The sequence below is a fragment of the Canis lupus genome, chromosome 14 (genome assembly GCF_003254725.2).
Source record: "Canis lupus dingo isolate Sandy chromosome 14, ASM325472v2, whole genome shotgun sequence".
Classification (NCBI taxonomy): Eukaryota; Metazoa; Chordata; class Mammalia; order Carnivora; family Canidae; genus Canis; species Canis lupus.
The window spans coordinates 32,196,440-32,210,241 of NC_064256.1; the positions used below are offsets into that span (position 1 = coordinate 32,196,440).

At 33.6% G+C, this 13,802-nt stretch overlaps 1 protein-coding gene across 9 annotated transcripts in view; it reads left to right on the plus strand.

Moving 5' to 3' along the window:
- HDAC9 (histone deacetylase 9) overlaps nucleotides 1-13,802 on the plus strand; it is a 1,020,499-nt gene that overhangs the window by 65,506 nt on the left and 941,191 nt on the right. For all 9 annotated transcript variants that reach the window (XM_049093664.1, XM_049093655.1, XM_049093656.1 and 6 more), the window contains one exon: nucleotides 13,626-13,698. The gene's annotated coding sequence lies outside the window, so the exon portion shown is untranslated. The remainder of the gene's footprint in view (nucleotides 1-13,625; nucleotides 13,699-13,802) is intronic.

Sequence of the window (13,802 nt, forward strand, 5' to 3'; positions counted from 1 at the left end):
AAAATAAATGCTTTCACTAAACATACTTGCAGTTGACAAAATGCTAGATGTTTAGGTGGCAATTATAGTTCTTTGATAAACTGTCAAATCTTGTCACAACACATGTTACAAACAAGGACAGATTTAGATGTCCTTTATGACAGCTTTGTGTAGGTTGAGAATGTTTGGCAGTTAATTTCAAACAAGGAACATATTTTTCTTTCCAGCAGTTATCTGCTTGTTTATTAGGAAGAGTTTCTTTGTGCCTTTAATCTTACTTGTTTGACTCACAGTTCCAGATCATTATTGTAACATTACCTTACCTCATTTATTTTGTTCATAATAATCATCCACAATACTTTGAGAAAATTTCCCACAGAGTTTTACATTGGTAGAAATGCTTTAAATTTTGTAACTTTTTACAATTAAAGTTGAGTACTGTGTGCGTTTACTGAGCTTTTAGTTGGAAATCTGTCATTTTACACAATAGATGTGAAGATAGTGATTAGGTAAACAAAGCTCAGTGAAATAAATAGGAGAAAAGGAGAAAATTTTGTGATTCAGAAATGCCACTTTAACTCTGAGTATATTATTGTAGATGCATGGGGGTATTTTTGAAACGCTTTCAATTTTAAAAAAAACTTCGGGAGAACTTGAAAATCCTAGTCTGAGATAATAATCTTGGAATAAAAATGATGGTACATCTGCTGAATAATATATAATTGCAATGATAGATGAAGCAGTATATGGAGAGGTTCCATAATTAGTAAATTGCAAATAAGGAATATCTTCCTAATATTTGTGTGAAATATTTAAGTCTTTTGAAGCAGTTTTTGATGATGGATCTTTGTCTTCTCGTGTGGAATATTAGTTTCATGAAATTAGTGAAAAGATAACTCATGTTAATTATATTTTGAGAAAACACAAGGTCCATTTATGCTATTCAAACCTACTTTTGACATTTAAGACATTTTATTTTTTCTTTTCAATTGTGACCATTTATTTAATCCCCATAATAAACTTTAAGATCAAAGTTGAGTGAGGTGTGGTTTGGAATGGTTCAGTGGTTCTCAAACTTGAAAGGCATCAGGGTATCTAGGAGGGACTGTTAGAATATACATTCCTGAGCCCTGTCCCTACAGTTCTCGGTTAGTAGGTCTAAGGTGGAGACTTAGACTTTGTGTTTTACTAAAATACTGGGCAATGCTAATGCTGCCCTTCTGGTGACCACACTTTTGAGAACCACTGGTTTATATCATCAACGTTTATTTTGCCATTTGAGAAAATAAAAGGCATGGTTGGTTTATTATTCTTTGATTCATTTCTCTAGCTATTCTGATGTGGCATTTTAATTTTGCTTCTAGATTTTTTTTCTCTTCATCGCCTTCTTTTCTGTGTATGAATTTTGTTTTGAAATATCACATAATTCTTTAAAAACTATAAACATACACACTTCAACCTAATATTTTGACAAGTACATGTAGGTTATGAACTCTTATTATTTTGGGGATTTAAAAAATCCATTAGGCATTTGCACATCTAAAAAGCAATTTCTACCTACTAGCCCAGTAAAAATTGAATAAAAATTAAGAGGCTTTCCTGTTTATGATCTAATTTCCCTTCCTTGAGTTTCTTAAAGTATTTGCCACTGAGAAAAATCTTTTGTCATACTCTGAAGACCATTTGGCTGTTCATAGGGATACTTAGCATTGTATAGGGTAAATAGTTGCTAGGTTGATTTGATGTTGCCCCTTGGGAGGAAGTCTTTGTGTATTAGTTTATTTAAGAAAAAATAAGCAAACACAAAAGAGTTTCTTCATCAAATATGTCTTAGAATGAGTAAAACCTTAAGGCCTACCTATTGTTCTTCCTCAAGGATATACTGGCTCTTCTTATCCCTTCATACTTACACTCAAATTTTAGAATCAGCTTTCAAATTTCACTAAAATTTTTTTAAAATTTTTATTGGAATTGCATTAAATCTATGAATCAGTTTAGGGGGGAAATTGACTTTGTCATATTAAGGTTTCCAATCCATGAACAAACTATTTATTTCCACTTAATTACTCTTTAAAATGAAAATAAATTTTCATAATCTTTCTGTAGAAGTCTTCCCTTAGAAGTATTGTTCTGTATGTTTTCTAAGATATTTCCAGATACTTAATTTTTATATGATCTGTATGGTATTTATTGAACATTGTTTTGTCTAACCATTATATAGGAATATACCTGATAATTTAAATATTGTGCCCATTATTAAGACTTATTTGTGATTTTTAGTGGTTTCTCTATAAGCCATTATATCACCTAGAAATAAACAGCAATTACGGTTCTTCCTTCTGTTCCCTGTACTTTTCCATCATCTGGGCTTTTGGTGGTGGCTAAAATCCTCTGAAGTCAAACTGACTAGAAGTGGTGACAGTGGTCATTCTTCCCTTGTTCCTAATCTCAAAAGGAAAGATTTTTAATATTTTTCCATTAGGAACGATTGTGTGTTGCATTTTATCAGAAAATGCTAGATTAAGAAAGTCTTTTCTATTATTAGTTTGCTGAAAGTTTTTTTTTTTCTTCAATTAAGAAAGAGGCTTAATGCTAAATGCTTTTCCCCACATCTTTGGAAATTATAATATGATTTTCTTGTCTTCAACTTCTTAATATGGTAAATTACAGTGATTTCTCTTCTAATGTTAAACCGACCTTACATTAATGGGATACACCCATTTTTTTTTAAGATCTTATTTATTTATTCACGAGAGACAGATGGAGAGGCAGAGACAAAGCAGAGGGAGAAGCAGGCTCCGTGCCGGGAGCCCGACGTGGGACTCGATCCTGGGTCTCCAGGATTATACCCCTGGCTGAAGGCAGCGCCAAACTGCTGGGCCACGAGGGCTGCCCAGTTATATTGTTTTTTTTTTTTTTAACAAAATTTCCTATTTCATCATAATTTTAAAATTTGATGATTTGATGCTTTCCATAATATTCTCCTATTGTATTTTTAGTATCTGCAGCATCTTTAACATGGTTTCCTTTGTCATTTCTAGTATTGAGTTTTCGTAACTATTCTTTTTCTTTTTGGTCAATTTCATCAGAAGTCTATTGATTTTATGTTTGAAATTGTTCATACACTCCTCACTGGCTTCTTGTCTTAAACTTGATTGACTTTAAGATTATTTTTATTATTTCCTTTTATCTCTTCTTTGTGTTTATTTTGGTGTACTTTCTTTAAACTTTGTGAGATGAATGCTTAGCTTATTGTTAATATTTAAAGCTATATATTTTTTCTAAGTAGTTTTTTGACTGAAGGTTTGAGTGTAATTTTTTTAAAGATTTAGTTTATTTATTTGTTTGAGAGAGAGAGTGTGAGAGCAAGCAGGCATGGGAGGGAGAGGGACAAGCCGACTGCTTCAGAGTGTGGAGCCCAAGGGGCCCGATCTCACCATCCTGAGATCACGACCTGAGCTTCCAGAATCAAGAGTCTGACACTTAACCAACTAAACTACGCAGGCGTCTCTGTGTGTAATTTTTTATAGTAATTCCTGTGGGTATTCAGGGAAAATTATTTTCCAATTTTAATGGCAATTTTTTCTTTGTTCAAGGGCTATTTAATTTTTTGATTAATTAATATATAGGAAATTTTGATATCTTGTTTATGGTTTCTAGCTTAATTGTACTGTAGTCAGAACACATGCTTTAGGTGTGATTTAAGTCTTTCAAAATTTACTGAAAGATTTTTGTTATCCTAAGTGATGACTTTTCATAAATATTCCATGTGTGCTCATATGTACTCTGGAGTAGTTAGATAAACACACATTAGATGTGGTTTGTTTGCAATGTTATCTATGTACTCTGTATCTTTACTTATTTTTTTGTCTAGTTCATCAAATACTAAGAGAAATATGTTAAAATTCCAACAGTGATTGTTCGTATACATCTGTCTCTCTTTACAAACCTTTTATTTCTCTGTATTTTGAGTTTATTGGCTATCTCCAAATGTAAATTCCTGTAGCTTTTTAGTTTTTAAAGCAAAACTCTTTTTTTCTAGTAATGTCTTTCGCCTTAAATTCTATTTTGTCTGGTGTAATATGATTATATTAGCTATCTTTTGAATAGTATTTGGTTTATTTTCCTATCTTTTGGCTTTAGCTTTACTGCTTGTTTATGTATTAGTTGTGTTGCTTATAAATTCCATTTAACTTCATGTCTTTTAACTTGATTTATCCCTTCCTAACACAGAGTGACCAGGTATTATCATTTTTCTTCCTTCTTTTTTGCTTCCACAGTCACATTGCTATGGTTGTTTATATAATCAATGTTCATTTAAGCATATCTACCTATGTATTACTCTCTTTGCTTCTCTCTAATTCTTGCATCTTAAATTTCCATTTGGGATCACTTGCCTTCTGCCTAAAGTGCATCCTTACAAATTTTCGGGATACTGCTAATGAAAAACTCTCATTTTTCTTTCTGTGATATCTTCATTTCACTCTTATTCTTGAAAGACATTTTTGCTAGGTGTATAGCTCCAGGTCATCAGTTATTTTCTTTCAGTGCGTTGAGGCCATCATTTTCCCTTTCGCTGGATTCTATTGCTGTTTAGAACTCAGCCTGCTTTGAAGTTACTCTTTTGAAGTTACTACATTTTTTTCCCTTTAGCTGCTTTTTAAGATTTTCCTTCCCTCTTTCTTTCTTTCTGATGCAGATTCACTGTTATGAGTCTAGGTTGGAATTTTTTAAAAGTAATTACATGTTTGAGATCCATTTGGTTTCTTGAATCTATGGATTGGTGTTTTTCCTGGATGGTAGGAAAAAATCTCCTTACTTTTCTTTTTTCTTTTTTAGATTATTTATGTATTTATTGGAGAGAGAGAGAGCACGCGCACACGCAGAGCGAGAACACGAGTTGGGGGGGAGGGGCAGAGGGAGAAGCAGAAACAGGCTCTCTGCTGAGCAGGGAGCCCAATGTGGCTCCATTCCAGGTCCTGGATGGAAGGCAGAGGCTTACCAACTGAGCCACACAGGCGCCCTCTTACTTTTTTTAAATATTAACTCTGTCCAATTCTCTCTCTTACTACTGAAATTCTAATGAAACTTAAGATATGCCTCTCGTTCAACTTCCCATGAACCTTTCTTTCATAGTTTTTTTTTTTTTTTTTTTCTATGCTGGATTCTGAATCCCTTCTTCTGACCTATTTTCCAGTTTACTTATTCTTTTTTTACCTGGGTCTATTATGGTATAAAAATAATAGATTGAAGTTATTTTTTAAAAAATTGTTTTAGAGCAGTTTTAAGTCAAAAAAATTTGAGAAGAAGGTAGATTATGAAGATTTGTGGGCATAGCCTCCCTGATTATCAACACCACTCACTAGAATGGCACTTTTTAAAAATGAAGGTTGAACCTACACATTGTCATCACCCTAACTCAATGGTTTACCTTAGGGTTCACTCTTGTTGTACCTTTCATGGCTTTAGCCAAATGTATAATGACATGTATCCACCATGATAATGTCATAAAGGATATTTTCACTACCCCCAAATCTTCAGTGTTTTGCCTATTTGTCTCTCCTCTCCTCCCTCACAACAAGCAACCACTGATCCTTTTAGTGTCTCCACAGTTTTGCCTTTTCCAGAATGTGTATTGTTGGAACCATACAGAATGTAACCTTTTCAGATTGACTTTTTTCACTTATTAATAAGCATTTAAGTTTTCTTCATATCTTACCATGGCCTGATAGCTCATTTCTTTTTAGTGTTAATTATCATTCCATTGTTTAGATAGACCAAGTTTATTTATCCATTCATCTACTGACGGACATTTTGGTTCCTTCCATGCTTTGACAATTATGAATAAGCCTGCTATAAACATCCATGTGGAGATTTTCATGTAGGCATAAAGTTTCAATTCCTTTGGATAAATACCAGGAAGTGTGATTTCTGGGTCATATGGTAAAAGTGGTTTGAGTTTTATAAGAAACTACAAACCTTCTTCCAAAGGGTCTGTACCATTTTGCATTCCCACCAGCAACTTTTACCCCCAAGGAATAAAAGTTCCTATTGCTTCACGTCCTCACCAGCATTTGGTATTGCCAGTGTTCTAGATTTTGGCCTCTTTAATAAGTTTGTATGTCTATTTCATTTTTAATTTGGTTATTGTATTTCTCATCTGAAAACATTTGTGTAGTTTTGTTTTCAATTCTATAGGGGCTGCTTTTAGAGTTTTGTTCTCTGAAGCTATCTTCATACTTATTCTTATATCAGACTAATTTTTTAAACCTAGTATAATAGCTGTGTCATAAGATATATCTGTAACTCCAACATATGAAGTTTTTGGAATCTGTATGTGCTGTCTATTTTTCTCACTCATGTTGCCTTTTTTCTTTTTTGCTTATTTATATTTGACTATGTACCCTCATGACATATGAAATTTTATATGAGGAAATTCCTTGAAGTCTAAAATGAAAGTTTCTTTTTCCAGAAAGAATTTGTTTCTGATTTCTGCATGGAACTGCTACTTGTCTGCGACCACCTGAAACCATGTACAGCATTTAAGTTCCCCTGGCCTATCCAGGGAATATAGCAACTTCTCAGGGATTCCCCTCCTCCCAACACTTTCACCCATCTTTCCAACACTATTGTCTGCTATCTGCTCTGCTCACAAGTCATCCTTCCCTACTATGGACTGTGGGGCAGGTTTACTTCTGGTTCACTATTATTCTGAAGATAGAAAGCTTTTGGGTCCCAATTTAATAAGTAGAAGGTCTCCTATGAGACTCCTCCCCTTGGGCAGGCCCTGGGCCTTAACTTCTAACCCTCTTGACCCATGAAGTCTATAAAACTGAAACCTAGGATAATGACAGTTAGTCTTAGCTCTTGGATCAGGAATTTAGGATAAGCCTGTGCTCAGATTCTCTCCCTGAGGGCAAAATTGTGGAGGCAGCAAGCAGCAACCACCACTGGCAGAGGACACCTGTCCCTTGGGAGAAAATGTCTCAGGAAGATTAGTGGTAGCAGAGGCAGTATCATGGTAGCTGATGAAGAGGCTGGAGTGGATAAATCTGCAGGATCTTGTATAAGTAACGGAAACCTGTAGTCTGAGAAATTATCAAAAATAGCTGTTGGATGCTTTGAGACAGGGATAATTTTTATGAATTAGCTAGTGTAAGATCGTGACATTGTAGTAATATTTATAGTTCTGACATGGTTTTCCCATGTTCTAGGACCTTTAAAATCAAGATTATAATTACATTTATGATAAACTCAAATTTGGTGATAAGAGAGACTGAAGACATATAAAGAATATATATTCTATATACTAACTTCTAGTAATTTGTCTTTTCAAATGTTACTTGCAATTGTTGACTTTAGCAGTTTACTTCACCAACAGTCACTTTTTGTGTAAATACATTCTGCTTCATATCCTTATATGTTAATTTACTTCTTATCAATTCAATTCATGAGCTCTCGTTTCAAATAAACTACAATGAAAAACAAGAAACAGCTTATTAGTGTCAATCTGTTTTCTTCCTTTCATAGACATAAGAAAAGAGATTTTGCCAGTGGATAAATGAATTTATGACAATAAGCTATTATTTTATTTCTTGAAAATTATATATTTTTAAAGCAATATTTTATTTTCATTAACTTTGGAGGGTCCTGCTCTGTGTTTGGAGCCTAGAAAAATAGTTATTATTGATGTTTCCAAGTATGAGGAGTAGAATGGAAATGGTTGATTTCTAATTTCCATTATATTTAATCCAACTGCAGAGAAGCAGTTTGATGTTATGACAAATTTGCACAGGAGCTTTGGTGCCAGACTATCTGGGTATGAATCCTACCTCAATAGCTTCATATCTGGGTGACTTTGGACAAATTATTTAACATATCTTTGCAAAAGTTTCCTCTTCCAGAAAATGGATAACAAAAATAGTACCAACTTCTCAAGACTCTAAGGATTAAGTGAATAGAACAAATATAAGCCATTAATAATAGTGCCTTATATACTATATGTATATCACACATACTTTATCAATGTTAGCTGTTTATGTATATAGGCTATAGATAGATGTTGAAAACTTTGAAAAGGGATAGCAGAACTGGTCTATATAGAGACATGTTCCAGATTCTTCTTCACTTGCTATTTATCTTTTTCCTGGAGGGGCAAAAACAGTGGAGTAGAGGTTGCAAAGTATTGACTGTTTTCTTTCTCCCATGGGATTATATAGTAAGCTGTGATGAGAGGGTCACATGCTGAAGGTATGCCTCTTTAAATAGTTCATGATTCCACCTGACTCCTTGAACTAGAGTGAGTTTTTACCCATGAACTCCTACGTCAGGTGAGGGCCCGGAAGGCACTGTCATCTTATTGCATTTTTATGGTAGCAGGCTCCCTCCATATATAATGATAGATTAAGGTCCCTGGAAAAAAACTTTAGTCATATGGCCATGTAGAAAATTACTAGTTAACTAAAAGAAAAAGGTTTCTCATTTTCCTTAGTTTGTCTAATAGGGATTAAACGTATTTTAAGCTATAGATCATAAAATCTCTTGACTATTTCAACATTTAATTCTTATAACTACATATTAAGTCTCCGTTTTTAGTATATTTTATAGCAATAAATGGTGATTGGGAAACATGACCTTTCTTGAGATTCTATGATAGTAGACTACTTCTCTCTGCAAGACATTGCTGAAACATTTTGAACAAGGAAAATATGCCTTATTTATAAACATCTTCAGGGAAGGAAATTCCACAGACCCTGTTGATGATTTGCTCTTTCTAAAAATACAAGTCATTTGGGAAATTCTATTATACTTCTCTTAAGTCTACTCTCCTAAAGTTTAATCTCACTCTTGCTTATTCATTCCTCAATAAAGATGAAGAGCAGCTGATATCATCCTCTTCATATACTTGAGAACTATTATTAAAAGATTCCTTTGCTGAATAATCTCATTTTGTCAAGGCCTTCATTAGGGTTTCTATATTTATAGCCTTTGATAATTTTTACTGCTGTCTACATCTCTCTCTTAAATTTCAAAATCTAAGTAATTGGTACTCCTCCGGGTCTGACCAGTGTAAGTATTACACTGGCTATGTCACCTCACATTCCTAATGCTTAACTACTATTTATACATCCCAGTATCACACTTGCTTTTTTAAGAACAGTAAGAGCATTTCAATGGAGGTGATACATTATCTCTGACCATATATTTGTGTCACAGGTAAACTAAAGCCATTTGAAAACAAGCACCCTCCCTTCACACACACAAAAAGAGAGCATATCTTGATTGTAAATTTTTTCTAATTAAAGAAGTTCTTTAAACAGTTGTTAAAAAAAACAGCACTATGTTCCAGAGCTACTTGGAGTTAATTATGGTTTATTACACATTGAAGGAAAAAAAAATCACAGGTTGCAAAAAAAAATGAATAGAAGTGATTTTTAGCAATTAATTGAATTATATATTTTTTAAAAACCCAGTGTATCTGAAATAAACAAATAGACCTTGGGTTCAATTGTTAGATTTCACCAGTGATATATTTTTAATCTTTCTACCTTAAATGTGGATTGTGGGCATAGTATTTGTATTTGAAGTCTGCATCTGTCATTAGTATAGGTAAATAAAATTGGGATAATTATGTTATGAAACTAGAACCAAAATTGGCAAGGTAACTCAACGAAATTTAATATTTTCTTGATTATTGTATTAGCTCTCAGATTATTTCTTGAATTTATGATTAATTCAAAGAGTACACAGCACAGATTGTTTTCTTATTTTAACTCTGTTTGCATGGTAGGTTTATGATGTTGTTTTGTTGAGTGACAGAATTTTACTTGCTTCTTTCACTTGTGTCTTTGTGTGTTTAAAAAGCTTTTACCACTTTAAAAAAAAACATTGCAATCAGAGAAGATTTTCATTAAATCCTTCTTTCCGTAGTTACTCTCTTGTTTTGCTGATGAAATCTTTGTTTACTTTTCTTTGGGAGGTTTAGATTATGGCCAACCATTTACAGCATATCATAATTTATTTATGACTCAAATAAGACCAAAATAAGACCAAATTTATGACCAAAGAAAGACCAGAAATTAGTGAAACTTAACACTTGAAAGGTTCCACATGTTTGGATGTGCTCAGATTATTATTTTTTTTCCCTATAACTAAGTTACAAATCACTGAGATGTAACTTATGTGCAAGCACTGTATGGGATTTCATGAATATTTAGTGCTTTGTTTCTATTTCTAAGTCTGTGAAGTTTCATAAATCAGCACTGTTTTTGCTTGGTTGCTACATAGCTGTGATTTTTGTGCTGTCTCTTCTGTATTATAAAGGCTGAATTTCATACAATTTGCATATGAAAATGATTTCTGGTAGGTAAGAAACAAATTATGTTGGTTCAATATCAAGGGTTATGATTTAAATATAATGGAAGCAGGAAATACACATTTACATTTCACCTTAAATCTCCAATTCCTTTACATTGTTTATAGGTTAGTAAATAATGAGATCTTAAGAATCTATTTCCAATTTCATGAACTGAAATCCAAACTATTACCAAATATTTTCTGTCTGAAAGCTCCATTAGTAATGATTCCTCAGACTTTATAAGTGTAAATATAGACCCTCTGCTATTTCTTGAGATGTCGTGTGTCCTAAACCAGTGATTTCCAATATAGCCAATCATCAGTATCATATGGGTTGTTTTCTGAAAATGCACATTTCTAAACTCAACCTCGAAAAAAATTTTTTTTTCGGTGGCATTAAAGCAGTCATTCTCAACCTTGGCTGTACATTAGAATCCTCTGGGAGCTTAAAAAACAAAACAAACCCTGATACCTCAGCTCCACCCTCAGAGATCCTGCTGTAATTGGAATTGGATCATTCTAAATTTAACTCGAACTCTAAGAGCGTTTCAAGCTAATGTCATTTTTGAGAACCACTGTTCTAAACAATACGCTTCTTAATTAGAAGTATAATATTCAGAGTTTCTTATGGTGAATATTGATTTGGTTTATAACTTTACCATTTCATTACCATCTTCAAATAGTTCTTTTGTTTGTTTTTGAAGTTTTCCTGATGACCCCTGGGATCCTCAGAAGCTGATGATCCTTCTAATCAAATTTTAGCATGGGGAATGTCTGAACCTAGTTACCTCAGCAGGGGAAATAGATGACTTCTCTGAGACGTACTATAGAAGCTGGATTACGATTACCTTCTTCCCACCAGGTGGAGAGCCTATAGACAGGAAGATGAGCGACGGTAGAATTAAAAAAAATGACTTTGTTGTGTCCAAGAGAACCAGAAGGTCTACTTTAGCTTGAGTTGGCTCCTTGAGCCTTGGTAATAATAGCTAATATTTACTGAGTCCTTACTATATGCTAAATGTTTAGAATCCTCACCATAACCCCCTGCCATTTTACAGGAAATTCTTTTTAGCAGGCACAGGGAAATTGAATAACTTTCCCAGAGTCACAGTTACTATGCAGTGAAAGCTGGATTTGAACCCAGACAATCTGATTCCAGGGCCCTCTTGGCTGCCTATCATATCACCCTGACTAAACTAGCTAGACCACAATATGGTATAATAGATATGAATGAAGGGTATACAAGGAGATTGAAGTCCGATCTCATATAAGCAATCTAACATGTACAACTTACTTGAATTCTCTCACCTTTAATTATCCCATGTGTAAAATGTATCATAATAACATTTTCAAAAGGTTATTGTGAAGCTTTTAAATAAAGGGCTAGCTTGGTACCTGGATTATAGAAGTACTCAGGAATTAATTTCTGTTTTTATAAATTAGCATAGTTTTTATGAGCCCAAAACACAGAAATGTTGGAATTGGATCCATTACCATTCTTCTTGTTGGTAAGATAGATGGTAGTTCCATTGTGTGTACATAGATTAGTTGAGGTTTATTCTAACCCCGAAATTCTCTTATTTTCATTAATTGTATCATCCACCCAAAAACGTCATCTTTACTTGGCAAAATTCCTCTGGTCCTATCATTATCGTTAATCATTTAGTTTGTTTAATAAAACACTTTTTCATCGATGTGTGTAAGAAAAGCAAGGCTTCATTCTTATGAAATAGCTACTTTGTGTACTGGGTAGAAGACTCTTCCTGAGGAATTAATACAGTAGCTCACTTGAAAGTCCCATAACATGGTGCCACATATTACTGAAATGGAAATTAGAATACTTGGGTTCTAATTTTCCTGGTTTTCCTTTTTTAAGTACTCAGTGATTTCAGGCATGCTCACTTAACCTCCAAAGTCTTCAGTTATCTCATTTGTAAAATACAGAAATGGTATTATTTGATAGTGATGGTTTCTTCCCACTCTAATATCTGATTCTGGATATTACAAAGTAGAGGCAAAGATGTATTTATATATGATGTATATATGTGAACTGTATATATAATGGGAACTGCAGTTCTCACCCACCAGTTCATTTTTCAGTTCCAACAATTTCTTCCTTATTCTGACCTCGTCTGTCAAAACAAAAAAGTATGATTCTGTGATTTCCAGCTCCTTATGACTCTATTAATCTTTCCTCCATTTTCAGCCATTTGCCAAAAATGCAACAGCACCAGTAGACATCCCTTCCTCGGTTAGAGTTCTAACAGCTCCTGGAAAATTACTTTATCTTCCATCATTTAGTATTATTTCCTGATTATAGTATTTCTTAAATATTAATTCTTGGATATATATTTGATTACACAGACAATGCAAATCTTTTCTTAGTTCACACACATATACACACATAGAAAAGTTAGGTTAGTTGACAGAAGACTTCTACAAAATATTTTTATTTTTTTTTAATTTTTTATTTATTTATGATAGTCACAGAGAGAGAGAGAGAGGCAGAGACACAGGCAGAGGGAGAAGCAGGCTCCATGCACCGGGAGCCCGACGTGGGATTCGATCCCGCGTCTCCAGGATCATGCCCTGGGCCAAAGCCAGGCGCCAAACCGCTGCACCACCCAGGGATCCCTACAAAATATTTTTAAACCTCTGATACTTGCCTGTACCATTTATTTGTATTAGAACAAAATATGACAGCGTCCTATTTAACACAGAATTCTTTATGCTATAGTGTAATACTTCTCAAACTAACTGTGGAGAAGAGAGAGTTATGTTTTTATAAAATATTCAGTCCATCATAGACCAATTCTTTTGTAAAATACAATAAAAATGAATTGCTTGAAAAATATATTTTGAAAAAAGATTTTAAAAACCCAATGTAAAAATATTTGTTGCAATAGACAAAAACTTATTCTGTCAAATTGCCTTAAAATTATTTGTTTCACATTTTTATTTTCAATGTGTGTATGTCTCACAGACCAATAGAAAAGAGTTCATGGACTTGTATTGATCTGTGTGAATAAGACATTGAGTTGCACTTATCTTGAAAAGAAAGTTTTTTTTTTATCATTTTTGTAAGTTTGAAACTCTTTAGGAAAAATAAGTAAATTACATCTATTATGCTGTGATATTACAGCGAAACATTCACCTCTTCATTTACAGAAAATACTTTGCCTTATAATATTTGTGTAATAGTGAAATGTACACTGTAACTTTTGAACCTTAATCCCTTTGCTTCTCTCTTCCTTATGCTCCTTTCTCAATTTATAACATTTCTTTCAAAGGCTAGGTCAACTAGATCAGATTGCCTCCAACATTCAGTGACTGGATCCTTCAGGTTCTTTCCGTGGTTAAAATGTAAGTAGATATTAAGCCTCATCTGTATTTAACTTTAGTGGAAGCCAATTGTTCAGATCCATTCCTGGTCATGGCTTTTAATGAGGAGAGAATGAGAAAGCCTG